This window comes from Salmo salar, chromosome 25 (genome assembly GCF_965601325.2).
Source record: "Salmo salar chromosome 25, fSalSal1, whole genome shotgun sequence".
In the NCBI taxonomy this organism is placed as follows: domain Eukaryota; kingdom Metazoa; phylum Chordata; class Actinopteri; order Salmoniformes; family Salmonidae; genus Salmo; species Salmo salar.
Genome location: NC_138315.1, coordinates 22,502,234 through 22,516,679, shown reverse-complemented (window position 1 = coordinate 22,516,679; position 14,446 = coordinate 22,502,234).

The window sequence follows — 14,446 nt, the reverse complement described above, 5'->3', positions numbered from 1 at the left end:
GTGTACATTGTTAAGCAAATTATTTTCACAACTCATTTATTTACTGTTGTATATTATCATAATCAGCCATATAGGCAACAATCCTGTCACGTCCTGACCAGTATAAGGGGTTATTTGTTATTGTAGTTTGGTCAGGGCGTGGCAGGGGTGTGTTTGGTTTGTGTTGTTGGGATTTTCGGGTTAGTTGTATGGTCCTTATTTTTATATTTCTACGTTCCCTTCTAGGTGTTGTATTTCTTTGTTCTGGCCTGGCATGGCTCTCAATCAGGGACAGCTGTACATCGTTGTCACTGATTGGGAGTCATACTTAGGTAGCCCTTTTTTCCACTGTGTTTGTGGGAAGTTGTTTTTGCGCTGCTGTGTGTAGCCTGCAAGACTGTTTAGCTGTCGTGCGTTTTTTCTTGTTTTGTGTTTTCTTGAATAAAGTTTAAGATGTTCACGAGACCCGCTGCGCCTTGGTCCACTACCTTTGACGACGGCCGTTACAGAACTTCCCACCACCAACGGATCAAGCAGCGGGGTAAGGAGCTGGAGAGGAGCTATCTGGAGTCGTGGACTTGGGAGGAGATCCTAGCCAAAGAGGGACCATGGAGGAAGGCTGGAGAGGACCGGGAGTGTTATGCTGGAACACGGCTGGCATGGAAGCCTGAGAGGCAGCCCCCCCCAAAAAAATTGGGGGGGCACACGAGTAGTTTGGCTGGGCCAGGGTTGAGCCCTAAGCCAACTCCCCGCGCTTACCGGAGGCAGCGTGGTACTGGTCAGGCCCCGTGCTATGGGGTGATGCGCACGGCGTTGAGGCCGAGCATCCACAGGCCGGTGTGCTCGGTGCCAGCGTCCCGTATTTGCCGGGGGGAAGTGGGCACCCAGCCAGTACGGGTGGTGCCAGTCCTGCGCTCGAGACCGCCAGTGCGTTGTCCAGAGCTTCCGGCGACAGTTCCCCGTCCAGAGCTTCCGGCGACAGTGCCCCGTCCAGAGTTTCCGGTGACAGTGCCCCGTCCAGAGTTTCCGGCGACAGTGCCCTGTCCAGAGCTTCCGGCGACAGTGCCCCGTCCAGAGCTTCGGGCGACAGTGCCCCGTCTAGAGCTTCCGGCGACAGTTCCCCGTCCAGTGCGTCCGGCGACATCCTACAGTCCGGAGCCTGCAAAGACGGCCCACAGTCCGGAGCCTGCAAAGATAGCCCACAGTCCGGAGCCTGCAAAGATGGCCCACAGTCCGGAGCCGGCAGAGACGGCCCACAGTCCGGAGCCGACAGAGACGGCCCACAATCCGGAGCCGACAGAGACGGCCCACAGTCCGGAGCCGACAGAGATGGCCCTCAGTCCGAAGCCGAGAGAGACGGCCCACAGTCCGGAACCGACAGAGACAGCCCACAGTCCGGAACCGACAAAGACGGCCTACAGTCCGTAACCGGCGCAGCCAGAGTCGCCCTACAGTCCGGAACCGGCACAGCCAGAGACGCCCTACAGTCCGGATCCGGCGTAGCCAGAGTCGCCCTCCAGTCCGGAGCTTCTACAGTCGCGCATCAGGCCCGAGGTCTCCAGCGACGCGCCTCAGCCCGAGGTCTCCAGCGGGGGTGGACAGGTTGGGTTGGGGACTAAGGCCCGGAGCCTGAGCCACCTCCATGGTAGGAGGTTTGGGGAGGGGGGGTGTTGCCTTAGAACCGTCGGTTCTTCCTTCCCTCCCCTGTAGTTTGGGGATTTTTTGTTGTGGGGTATTGTTTTGTTAGTTTTTGTTTCAGGTGCATCCGGGGTCTGCACCTTTTGGGGGGGGGGGGGGGGGGGGGGTACTGTCACGTCCTGACCAGTATAAGGGGTTATTTGTTATTGTAGTTTGGTCAGGGCGTGGCAGGGGTGTGTTTGGTTTGTGTTGTTGGGATTTTCGGGTTAGTTGTATGGTCCTTATTTTTATATTTCTACGTTCCCTTCTAGGTGTTGTATTTCTTTGTTCTGGCCTGGTATAGCTCTCAATCAGGGACAGCTGTACATCGTTGTCACTGATTGGGAGTCATACTTAGGTAGCCCTTTTTTCCACTGTGTTTGTGGGAAGTTGTTTTTGCACTGCTGTGTGTAGCCTCCAAGACTGTTTAGCTGTCGTGCGTTTTTCTTGTTTTGTGTTCTCTTGAATAAGGTTTAAGATGTTCACGAGACCCGCTGCGCCTTGGTCCACTACCTTTGACAACGGCCGTTACAAATCCAAGATATATTTGTATCTATAGACGTAAGAAGTGAAGAATAATAAGATGGCGCCAACTGAGATGGTCAACGTCTTACTTGCGGCAAATTGACTGCTATTTTGTGACTTTTTTTGTATTTATCTGTATTGTTTTGTACAGAAAGCTCACACCATTATAATTTTGAACTACAACTCGACCTTGACTTCGACCTCGATTTCGGCTCCTACTTCAACTCAGCTGTTCCCTTGTTTACACCGGACCCTACTCCATTGTTCGGGCTATCTAAGCGCTGCAAGATGAGATGAGGGAGGAGGGCTGGAGTCCTTGTTAGACTCAGAAGCAGAGAAAATCGTCTGGCACTCCTCTCCGTTTTAGGCAAATGTCCAGTCACTTGAGGACAAGATGGATGGGCTCTGTTCGATAGTTTCCTTCTAACGGGACGTGAAAAGCAATAATATTATATGCTTTTCAGAAACTTGACTGACGGGCGATATGGACATAAAACTCCATGCTTCATCGCGACCGGACAGCAGACTGAGGCAAAACCAAAGGGGGACGGGTGTGCCTCTTTGTAAACAATAACTGGTGCGCTGCTTCAAGCTTGAAATAAGTCTAGAGCTTTTGCTCACCTGAACTAGAATACCTCAAGGTAAGTTGCAGACCTTTCTATCTACTAATCATCACTGCTATCTGTCATATAAAACTCTTCCCATCGTGAAATAGTTCCAATCATTCTGAATGTGTTCTGATTTGGACATCACGTTGTAAAATTTCTCACAGCACACGCCTGTCTTTGTGTGGATGGCTGAGCTCGTGCGGATGCTTCTCTCTCACACCCTCCCTTGACCTTGAAAAACTGTTCTATGGGCACGTGCATTTGCTAGATCTGCCAATCCGGACTCATGCGTCAAAGTGCTGAGGGTTTGATGTGAGGAGAGTTTTTTGCGATTGCAAAGACTTGGCTCTACGTTTTTAATTGACAATGCGATTTGAACAATATGTTCAAGACAGCTATCTCAAAACAATACCTGGGAACATCTGCTGAAGGAAACTATCTACTAGTTAAGTGCTAACTTTCTATCTTTCTCATTCACAACTAATCACAAGCTAAAATGAATTCTCCTTTGCTAGCTAGCCAATTCAATCCGTATCACGGAAATTCAGCGTTCCAGCGTAACACAATCACATCAAGCAGCTGAAATGACAGCAAACTATGTGCATTTTAATTTGTTTTATCTTAGTTTCTATTGCCAATTCTTTAGATATATATCCATTATAATAATGATCCTGATAAATGTATTTGCCTGGTTAAGAGAAGCTGTCAGTCTCGTCATGTTCATGTACATGGCACGATGGAGATGACAAACAAAAAAACTGCAACATGTTGCATAGGTTGGGTAGGCTTATATTAACCCTGCTGTACCAAGCCAACTGCTAGGCTAGTTGCATGGAGAATAAATATTGTCTAGATGCTTTTTTTACAGGGGAGAAGAAGTTTGCAAATTGACTGGCTAGGCTGTGGGACAGTGGATGCACATTGATAAATCTAATTGAACTGTTAACAGGCATTACCTGTGGAATGCAGGGATTGTGGTGCTTTAACTCACTGCTATCAACCAATCAGCATCCAGGATCCAAACAACCCATTATATAACTGTGCATATTGCTGTTATTATAAATAAAGATGAAAGAGTGTTTGCCTTAGTACATTAGATATAACAATGTTTTCTCATTCCATAAGGTTGAGGAGTTCCCAGTGTCAACTCTATGATAACATGAAAATGCGGGTCCCTGTGATGCATCCTATCGAAGTTAGACAGGCATGGTCTGTCCTGGGCATCGATCTCATATGCCCGTTTTGAGAAGAGAACTGTGGCTGGTAACCAGTATGCCCTAACCATGACTGACCTCTTCAGCAAATGGGTGATTGCTGAACTCTTGGAGGGCAAATCCTGAACAGAGATCGCTTCAATAGTCACCAACAAACTTCTTGATTTGGGCTTGTGGACAACATCATCACTGACCGGGGAGTGGAGTTTGCAAATGATGTACATAGTCCTCGTACACCTGATTCATATTTAGTAATTTATTTGCGAGGGTATTTAAATCCTTATAAACTCAAAACCCAAACAGGATGTTCAGACAAACAGCAAGGTCCTTCTTCCTTTGAGTGTGTGTCCACTTAATGTTATATGTGACACATTGAAGACTAATTTGCCTAAGTCATTGGAAATGGCTGGTGCATGAGGTCTCATGAGATACGCATGCATTTCATATTTTCAACAGGTCTTCAATGGTGCGTAAAAGTAGATCAGAGTGCAGAGATGAGATGCACAATCGAGAGCATCCTATCACCGCCTGGTACGGCAACTGCTCCGCCCACAACCGTAAGGCCCACCAGAGGGTAGTGAGGTCTGCACAACGCATCACCGGGGGAAAACTACCTGCCCTCCAGGACACCTACACCCCCCGATGTCACAGGAAGGCCAAAAAGATCATCAAGGACATCAACCACCCGAGCCACTGCCTGTTCACCCCGCTATCATCCAGAAGGCGAGGTCAGTACAGGTTCATCAAAGCTGGGACCGAGAGACTGAAAAACAGCTTCTATCTCAAGACCATCAGACTGTTAAACAGCCATCACTAGCAATGAGTGACTGCTGCCAACATACTGACTCAAATCTCTAGCCACTTTAATAATTAAAAATTGAATGTAATAAATGTATCACTAGTCACTTAAACAATGCCACTTTATATAATGTTTACATACCCTACATTACTCATCTCATATGTATATAAGGTACTCTATACCATCTACTGCATCTTTCCATCTTGATGTAATTCAAGTATCACTAGCCACTTTAAACAATGCCACTTTTATATGTTTACATAGCCTACATTACTCATCTCATATGTATATACTGTACTCGATACCATCTACTGCATCTTGCCTATGTCGTTCGGGTCATCACTCATCCATATATTTTATGTACATATTCTTATTCATTTCTTTACACTTTTGTGTATAAGGTAGTTGTTGTGAAATTGTTAGATTACTCGTTGGATATTACTGCATTGTCGGAACTAGAAGCACAAGCATTTCACTACACTCGCATTAACAAATGCTAACCATGTGTATGTGACAAATACAATTTGATTTGATATTGAGTGTACGACTCAAAGGGCTCCCACCAAAGCTTCAGGTCACAGGGTCTAGACTTGCTGAGGTGCATCAACCCTCGCCATACTTCAATTCCAAAACACATGGGAAATCGTGGTTGTAGTAAATTAACCCTTTACACTTGTGGGAATTGGCCTATATGGATAGGGCTAAATGTGAATGTTTCTTACAGAAGAAATATGAAAAGCATACACTACCACTCAAAAGTTTGGAGTCACTTAGAAATGTCCTTGTTTTTGAAAGAAAAGCACATTTTTTGTCCATTAAAATGACACCAAATTGATCAGAAATACAGTGTAGACATTGTTAATGTTGTAAGTGACTATTGCAGCTGGAAATGGCACAGAGGCCCATTATCAGCAACCATCACTCCTGTGTTCCAATGGCACCTTGTGTTAGCTAATCCAAGTTTATAATTTTAATTTTTTCACACGTACCAACACACGGGTGTGATCATTCTACACTGGTCCCTGTAGCGTACAATCAAACTGGTGTGATTAGAACGCTTATTTAGAACACTTACTTAGAATGGCCAGTTTCGTATGATTCAACAATCAGTATTTGAGCTGGCCACACTGTTTTTTCAGAAACATTTTGCACAAACACAGTCCTTACAAAGTCCAGAATGTGAGCAGTTTATTTTTGGATGCAATGTTCAGACATTCACAGAAGTAGCTACAGCATAACACAATCATCCTAACTGGAAAAATGTAGGCTACATTTGTCCTAGCACTAAAGGAGGAAAGATTGAAGTAACACAAGCGGTCATATTTTTATAACACTTGGCTGACATAAACTACAATATGAATTAGCTAATAGCAATTACTATTTATAATTAATCACATTTTTTATTTTACCTTGATTTAACTAGGCAAGTCAGTTAAGAATAAAATCTGATTTACAATGACTGCCTAGGAACAATGGGTTAACTCAATCAAATCAAATGTATTTATAAAGCCCTTCTTACATCAGCTGATGGCACAAAGCACTGTACAGAAACCCAGCCTAAAACCCCAAACAGCAAGCAATGCAGGTGTAGAAACACGGTGGCTAGGAAAAACTCCCTAGAAAGGCCAGAACCTAGGAAGAAACCTAGAGAGGAACCAGGCTATGAGGGGTGGCCAGTCCTCTTCTGGCTGTGCCGGGTAGAGATTATAACAGAACATGGCCAAGATGTTCAAATGTTCATAGATGACCAGCAGGGTCAAATAATAATAATCACAGTGGTTGTCGAGGGTGCAACAGGTCAGCACCTCAGGAGTAAATGTCAGTTGGTTTTTTATAGCCGATCATTGAGAGTATCTCTACCGCTCCTGCTGTCTCTAGAGAGTTGAAAACAGCAGGTCTGGGACAGGTAGCATGTCCAGTGAACAGGTCAGGGTTCCACAGCCGCAGGCAGAACAGTTGAAACTGGAGCAGCAGAACGGCCAGGTGGACTGGGGACAGCAAGGAGTCATCAGGCCAGGTAGTCCTGAGGCATGGTCCTAGGGCTCAGGTCCTCCAAGAGAGAGAAAGAAAGAAATAGAGAAAGGTAGAATTAGAGAGAGCATACTTAAATTCACACAGGACACCGGATAAGACAGGAGAAATACTCCAGATATAACAGACGGACCCTAGCCCCCCGACACATGAACTACTGCAGCATAAATAGTGGAGGCTGAGACAGGAGGGGTCGGGAGACACTGTGGCCCAGTGACACAGGGCCAAACAGGCAGGATATAACCCCACCCACTTTGCCAACCACAGCCCCCAAACCACTAGAGGGATATCTTCAACCACCAACTTACCATCCTGAGACAAGGCTGAGTATAGCCCACAAAGATCTCCGCCACAGCACAACCCAAGGGGGGTGCCAACCCGGACAGGAAGATCACATCAGTGACTCAACCCACTCAAGTGGCGCACCACTCCTAGGGACGGCATGGAAGAGCACCAGTAAGCCAGTGACTCAGCCGCTGTCATAGGGTTAGACGCAGAGAATCCCAGTGGAGAGGGGAACCGGCAAGGCAGAGACAGCAAGGGCAGTTCGTTGCTCCAGTGCCATTCCGTTCACCTTCACACTCCTGGGCCAGACTACACTCAATCATAGGACCTACTGAAGAGATGAGTCTTCAATAAAGACTTAAAGGTTGAGACCAAGTCTGCATCTCTCACATGGGTAGGCAGACCATTCCATAACTGCCTTGTTCAGGGGCAGAACAACAGATTTTCACTTTGTCAGCTCAGGGATTCGATCTAGCCACCTGTCAGTTACTGGCCCAACACTCTAACCACTAGGCTACCTGCTGTGAGCTCACCATTGATCTAAATAATTGAGTAAAACACTCTCTAAAAATCTAAAGTAATCTGACGATGGGTAGTTTCTGCGTGTTGCCATTCTTTTTTTTCTCACAGAAACCAAAGATAATAAGAGAAGACAAGATGAGTTTGGTCTGTTTATAGTATGCATGTTGAAGGGAGTGTGTCGTCTACCATTGTTTACATCCCACCATTCACTTCCGGAAGTTCTCAAAAAATGAGTGAACCCTTAATCACCTCATTTTGTTATTACATCTTTGGTCCAACAGACGATTACATGAAACCCAGAATGCATTGTATGTCAACAAACATGGCTCCACACACAGCTGGAATTAGTTTAGCTCATTATAATCTGTACAACCTTCAAAAAAGTATTTTACACACATAATAGGTGCCCATTACAATCTATGCAAGAATCGGAATGCATGATTTGTCTGGTACTTGAAAACATGTGAATAAAACAGTAAATATATAAATAATTACCACACAAAACATTTTCTAATAGTGATTTATTGATACAAGCAGCGCATGCCGGCAGTCAATTACATTACCTCTCACTCCCACTCTGAGCCATTCAGTGTTGTTGTTTATGTATGTAGCTAGTGAGCTAAGCTGTAGCATTAGCAATGTCTTTCTAAAGGAGACAACTTACAAATGTGGAAATTCTGGAGATTTAAAATAATTCTGACATTGAGTCTGAGTATGAAAGTCAGGAATCCGATTCTGACAGTGACAGTGACAGTGAGGAGCTGCCCCCCAACCATGTAGCCGTTGAGAACCCTGAATCTGAGGACCCCTTATCCATTGACGAAGTCCCAGGTCCCTTGCTGGTGGAGATGGAGGCAGACAGTAGATGAAGTACAGGAGTTCTGTGGTAGCTGGAAGGCCACCCCTCATCACTGTCAAACGCTCCCAAAAACACTTCTGCAAGCAAACCTTTCTAATCGACCTGGCCCGGGTATCCTGGAAGGATATTGACCTCATCCCAACCACTCAATTTGCATACCGCCCCAGGAGATCCACAGACGACGGAATCACTATTGCACTCCACACTGCTCTCTCCCACCCCGACAAGAGGAATACCTATGTGAGAATTATGTTCGTTGACTCAAGCTCAGCATTCAACACCATAGTTCCCTCTAAGCTCATCGCCATGCTCGGCAAACCTTGGACTGAACACCTTCCTCTGCAGCTGGATCCTGGGCTTTCTTCTAGGTGGTGAGGGTAGGTAATATCACATCTGCCATGTTGATCCTCAATACGGGGACCCCTCAAGGGTGTGTGCTTAGTCCCCTCCTATACTCCCTGTTCACCCACGACTGTGTGGCCATGCACAATTCAAACACCATCAGCAAGTTTGTTGACAACACTACGGTGGTATCTCTGATCACTGACGATGATGAGACAGCCTAAAGGGAGGAGGTCAGAGACCTGGCAGTGTGGTGCCATGATGACTACAGGAAATGGAGGGGCGACCACGCCCCCATCCACATCGATGGGGCTGTAGTGGAGCAGGTCGAGAGCAGGTCGGGAGCTTCAACTTCCTCAGTGTCTACATCACCAAGGACTTGGTCCTCTCACACCAGCACAATCATGAAGAAGGCGCAACAGTGCCTCTTCCTCCTCAGGAGGTTGAAAAAATTTGACATGGTCTCTCAGATCCTCAAAAGTTCTCAAGCTGCACCATTGAGAGCATCTTGACTGGCTGTATCACCGCTTGGTATGGCAACTGCACCACCCTCAATCACAAGGCACTACAGAGGGTGGTGCGGATGGCCCAGTACATCACTGTGGCCGAGCTCCCTGCCATTCAGCACCCGGCGGTGTCATAGAAAGGCCCGGAAAATTGACACTCCAACATACACATGCACACAACATATGCTCACACTAACAAAACACACATACTTTCACAATTTCCATATACAGTGCTTCTACTCTGTATATTATCTATCCTGATTGCCTAGTCATTTTTACCCCCACCTACATGTACATTGTCACGACTTCCGCCGAACTTGGGTCCTCTCCTTGTTCGGGCGGTGCTTGGTGCTCGGCGTTGCCGGTCTTCTAGCCATCATCGATCCACTTTTCATTTTCCATGTGTTATTTCTTGTTTTTCCTCACACCTGGTTTCAATTCCCTCAATCACTTGTTGTGTATTTAACCTTCTGTTCCCCCCATGTCTTTGTGTGGGATTGTTTATTGTAAGTGCACGTGTTGATTGGTGCGCGCCGGGTTTTTGTACCCATATCTTGTTATTTTTATGCCGTTGGTTTTGCGATTAAACTGCTCCGGCTATTACCAAGTTCTACTCTCCTGCGTCTGACTTCCCTACCACCGGTTATGCACCCCTTACAGAATCCCACACCTCCTATATGGAGTCAGCAGGAGCAGGTGCCCCTGGAATAGGGGTGGAGGAGCGCGTCCGGGAGCATGCGGGAGCATGCGGTGATGCCAAACTATGGACCGCTGGGAGAGACAGGGAGATCCTCCAGCGCCTCCACCAGCACAACCAGGGTCTCCACTACTCGCTCCCCCTTCACCCAGTCCCAGTGGGATTCGTCTTGCTCTTCCCCGGGAGTATGACGGGATGGCTGCACGCTGCCAGGGTTTCCTGTTACAGCTCGACCTCTACCTGGCAACCGTCCACCTGGCTCCTTCAGGTCGTTAGAAGGTGTGCGCCCTCATCTCGTGCCTCTCTGGGAAAGTCTTGGAGTGGGCCAACGCCGTATGGGGAGAAGGAGATGCGGCGCTGGACCATTTCGAGGATTTCCCAGAGAGGCACGAGACGAGGGCGGACACCTTCTAACGACCTGAAGGAGCCGGGTGGACGGAAATATAATTTCTCCTAGGACATTATGTTACACAATAAATGTATGTTTTGTTCGATAATGTTCATATTCATATCCAAAAACAGCATTTTACATTGGCGCGTGATGTTCAGAAAATGTATTCCCACCAAAACTTTCGGTGAATGTGCACATCAATTTACAAAAATACTCATCATAAACGTTGACAAAATATATAACAATTATTTAAAGAATTATAGATAGACTACTCCTGGATGCAACCGCTGTGTCAGATTTTAAAATAGCTTTACGGAGAAAGCACAATTTTCAATATTCTGAGTACATAGCTCGCCATCACAGCAAGCTATACAGACACCCGCCAAGTTCGGGGTCACCTAAACTCAGAATTAGTATTATAAATATTCTCTTACCTTTGCTGATCTTCGTCAGAATGCACTCCCAGGACTGCTACTTCCACAAGAAATGTTGTTTTTGTTCGAAATAATCCATATTTCAAACAATATGTTCAAAGGCATAACGCGCGAGTGCGGTACCAGAGACAAAAAGTAAAAATGTTCCATTACCGTACTTAGAAGCATGTCAAACGCTGTTTAAAATCAATCTTTATGGTATTTTTAACGTCAAATTGCGATAATATTCCAACAGGACAATAGCATATTCATTCAAGAAGAAAAAGAAGGAACGGCGCGCTCGCGGGATCACGCATATCCAATCCCTTTGTCTCCAGGCAGTCCACTCAGTGACTGAGCTCCTATTATCTGCCCAGTGACAGGAGAATGCTGAAAAAACTTTCTGAAGGCTGTTGACAGCCAATGGAAGCCTTAGGAAGTGCAACGTGAACCCACAGAAACTGTAGTTTTGATAGAGAATCAAAAGAAGAACTACAATTCTCAGACTTTCCACTTCCTGGTTGGATTTTTCTCAGGTTTTTGCCTGCCATATGAGTTCTGTTATACTCACAGACACAATTCAAACAGTTTTAGAAACTTCAGAGTGTTTGCTATCCAAATCTACTAATAATATGCATATTCTAGTTTCTGGGCCAGAGTAGTAACCAGTTTAATTTGGGTACGCTTTTCATCTGGCCGTGAAAATACTGTCCCCTACACCACAACAGGTTAAAGAGTTACCATCTTACCTATCACATCTATAAACGGTCAACTTATTAATCATAACCTTGTATCATATCACCATTCTGAACAGTTCTAACCTCCTTGTGTCACATCTGCTCCTGCTACGCCCTCTGGTTTTCATCCGGTGTCTTCTTGACCTGCAGTTACTCCCCCTGTACACTCTCTCCCTCTCCCTCTCTGTGTGATTGTGTGGTTGGAGACAGGTGTGCTGGAGTCAGAGCAGATCCCTACCAGCTGCAACTCATTCCATAATCAAGACCTCTACAAATACTCAGTCCTGCCACTTCCACTCTGCCAGATTGTAATCTCTGCTCAGTCAGTTCATGATTCTTCAAGATCCTGTTACTCTGTTGTGCCTGTTTCCCTGCCTGACACTGTTTATCGTCTCATTGCAGTTTACCCCTCTGTCTCTGGCTCCAGTTCCACATCTCACCACCCAGCTACCTTGCGCTGGATTTTATTCACCACCACTACCTTGGATTCCCCTCAGGACCTGTTCACCCTGTTCTACTCAGCTAACTCCAACCTCAGTCTCCACATCTGGTTTTTCTGCAACTCATCCGAGCTCCCCGGATCTGCACTCCATATCTCCCTGTGTAACAATAAATATTTTGGTTCATTCATCTGTTTCCTCATCTGAGTCTGCTCTTGGGTTCCCGAGTCGCTCCGCTTAACATCTTGCGTCTGCAAAAACCCAAGCCTTACTTATGATTCAGTTCTACACACATTGGTTTAATAATTTCATTACTAGCTAATTAAATGGGAACACAGGATAAACACACACACACTTTGCACCGATTGACTGGAAGCGTAATATGCTGAAAACAGGTCCTTAGCTCACTGGTTCTCCATCCTGGTCCTGGGGACCCAAAGTGGTGCACATTTTTGTTTTTTCCCTAGCACTACATAGCTGATTCAAATGATCAACTCATCAAAAGACTTTGATTTGAATCAGGTGTGTAGTGCTAGGGCAAAAAAAAAACGTGCACCCCTTTGGGTCCCCAGGATTGAGAACCACTGCCCTAGCGGAATGACAACATGGATACTTGTTGAGGGAGATAAGGACAGAGACACTTAACATTGCCTCATTCAGAAACTACTCTCACCTACAATAACCATATACTTTACACACAAACCTCCACCCGCTTTGAGCAAGAAATCATGAATGTATTTACCTGAAATGCCTTGGTTCGTCTGGGATCTCTTAGTGAACGGGGCAGCCTTGGAAAGGCAGCATGCTTCTAAGGATCTGATTGTCCGAAATGGTTCCAAATGGTTCCAAATGTTGACCTTCTTCATAGTTGTCTGGTATCCGGTGACTTGTTGTGTGGGCCTGAACAGAACTACAGAGATGATTTTTCTTCCATTCAGTCTTGAAGATGCTTCTTTGAAAATAGGCTAGCCAGCCGTATCGATGGTTCCCCAATGGGTTGATGAGAGTAGCATAATATGGTTTGAGCAGAGTAACAGGATAGTACTTCTTCGAAAGCAAATTTAAGATACTTTACTTAGGACAGCTAATCAGACGTACCAGTGATTGTCCAGGAGGTGAGTTTATCGTCTCCACTTCGTATTGAGATTCAAAGTTCAAACCATTTTAAATGTGTAGTTGCCGCTTCACGGTTTTTATGGTTCAATGTGTTCATTTCTTAACCCATCATTTATACCTTTTGCTCGAAAAGGGTGGGCCCGGTAGGCTGGCACGCCTCCTGACCGGTGATTACTCACTGTGCAAAGTTATGGAAAACAATTATCTCTTATAGCTTCTCAAATCACATACCTCTCTTAACAAAAACACTCATAATCTTTCATATTACACGCACAACCCATAGTGTAGAAACTTCAGCTATGTAATGTGTGTACTTTTCAAGTTATAGTATTTCCTTTATAACTGTAACATAGATGCTGGGAGTTGAGAAGCAGGTGCATGTGGTGAGTTTAATAATATAATGAACGTGGAACGATACAAGACAAGAGTAGCATCTAGACAAAACACAGTCAACACTGCCTGGGGAGTGACAGATATAGGGGAGGTAATTAGTGAAGTGATGGAGTCCAGGTGAGTCTCATAATGATGGTTGTCAGAGCCAGTGATTAGTAAACCGGCAACATCGAGTGCCGGCGAGGGGGAGTGGGAGTAGATGTGACAATACATTTAATGACATCACAAAATAAAAAAAAGAGTGTTCTATAGATCACCTCTGACCATTCCCTACATTTTAAATATTGTTGAGTGCCATCCGCATAGCAATGATAGGAGAGACCATGTGAGGATATGACAGAGCCGAGTCACTTGGTGTATAGAGAGAAGAGGAGAGCACCTAGAACCAAGCCCTGGGGGACACCATTAGTGAGAGTATGTGGTGCAAACACAGATTCTCTCCATGTCACCTGGTAGGAGCGGCCTACCAAGTAGGATGCGATCCAAGAAAGTGCAGAGCCTGACACACCCAGCCCTGAGAGGGTGGAGAGGAGGATCTGATGGTTCCCGGTGTCGAAGGCAGTGGATAGATCTAGGAGGATGAGAACAGAGGAGAGAGAGTCAGCTTTGCCAGTGCGGAGAGCCTCCGTAACACAGAAAAGAGCAGTCTCGTTTGAGTAACCTGCCTTAAAGCCTGACTCGTTAGGGTCAATAAGATCGTTATGAGAGAGATAACCAGAGAATTGATCAGAGACAACACGCTCAAGTGCTTAGGAAAGAAAAGAAAGGGATACAGGTCTGTAGTTTTTTAAGTCAGTGGGGACGCAACCAGTGGTCAGGGATGAGGTTAGTGAGGAATGGGAGAAGGTCTCCAGAAATGGCCTGGAGAAGGGGATGGGGTTGAACGGGCAGGTTGTTGGGCAGCCAGACCTC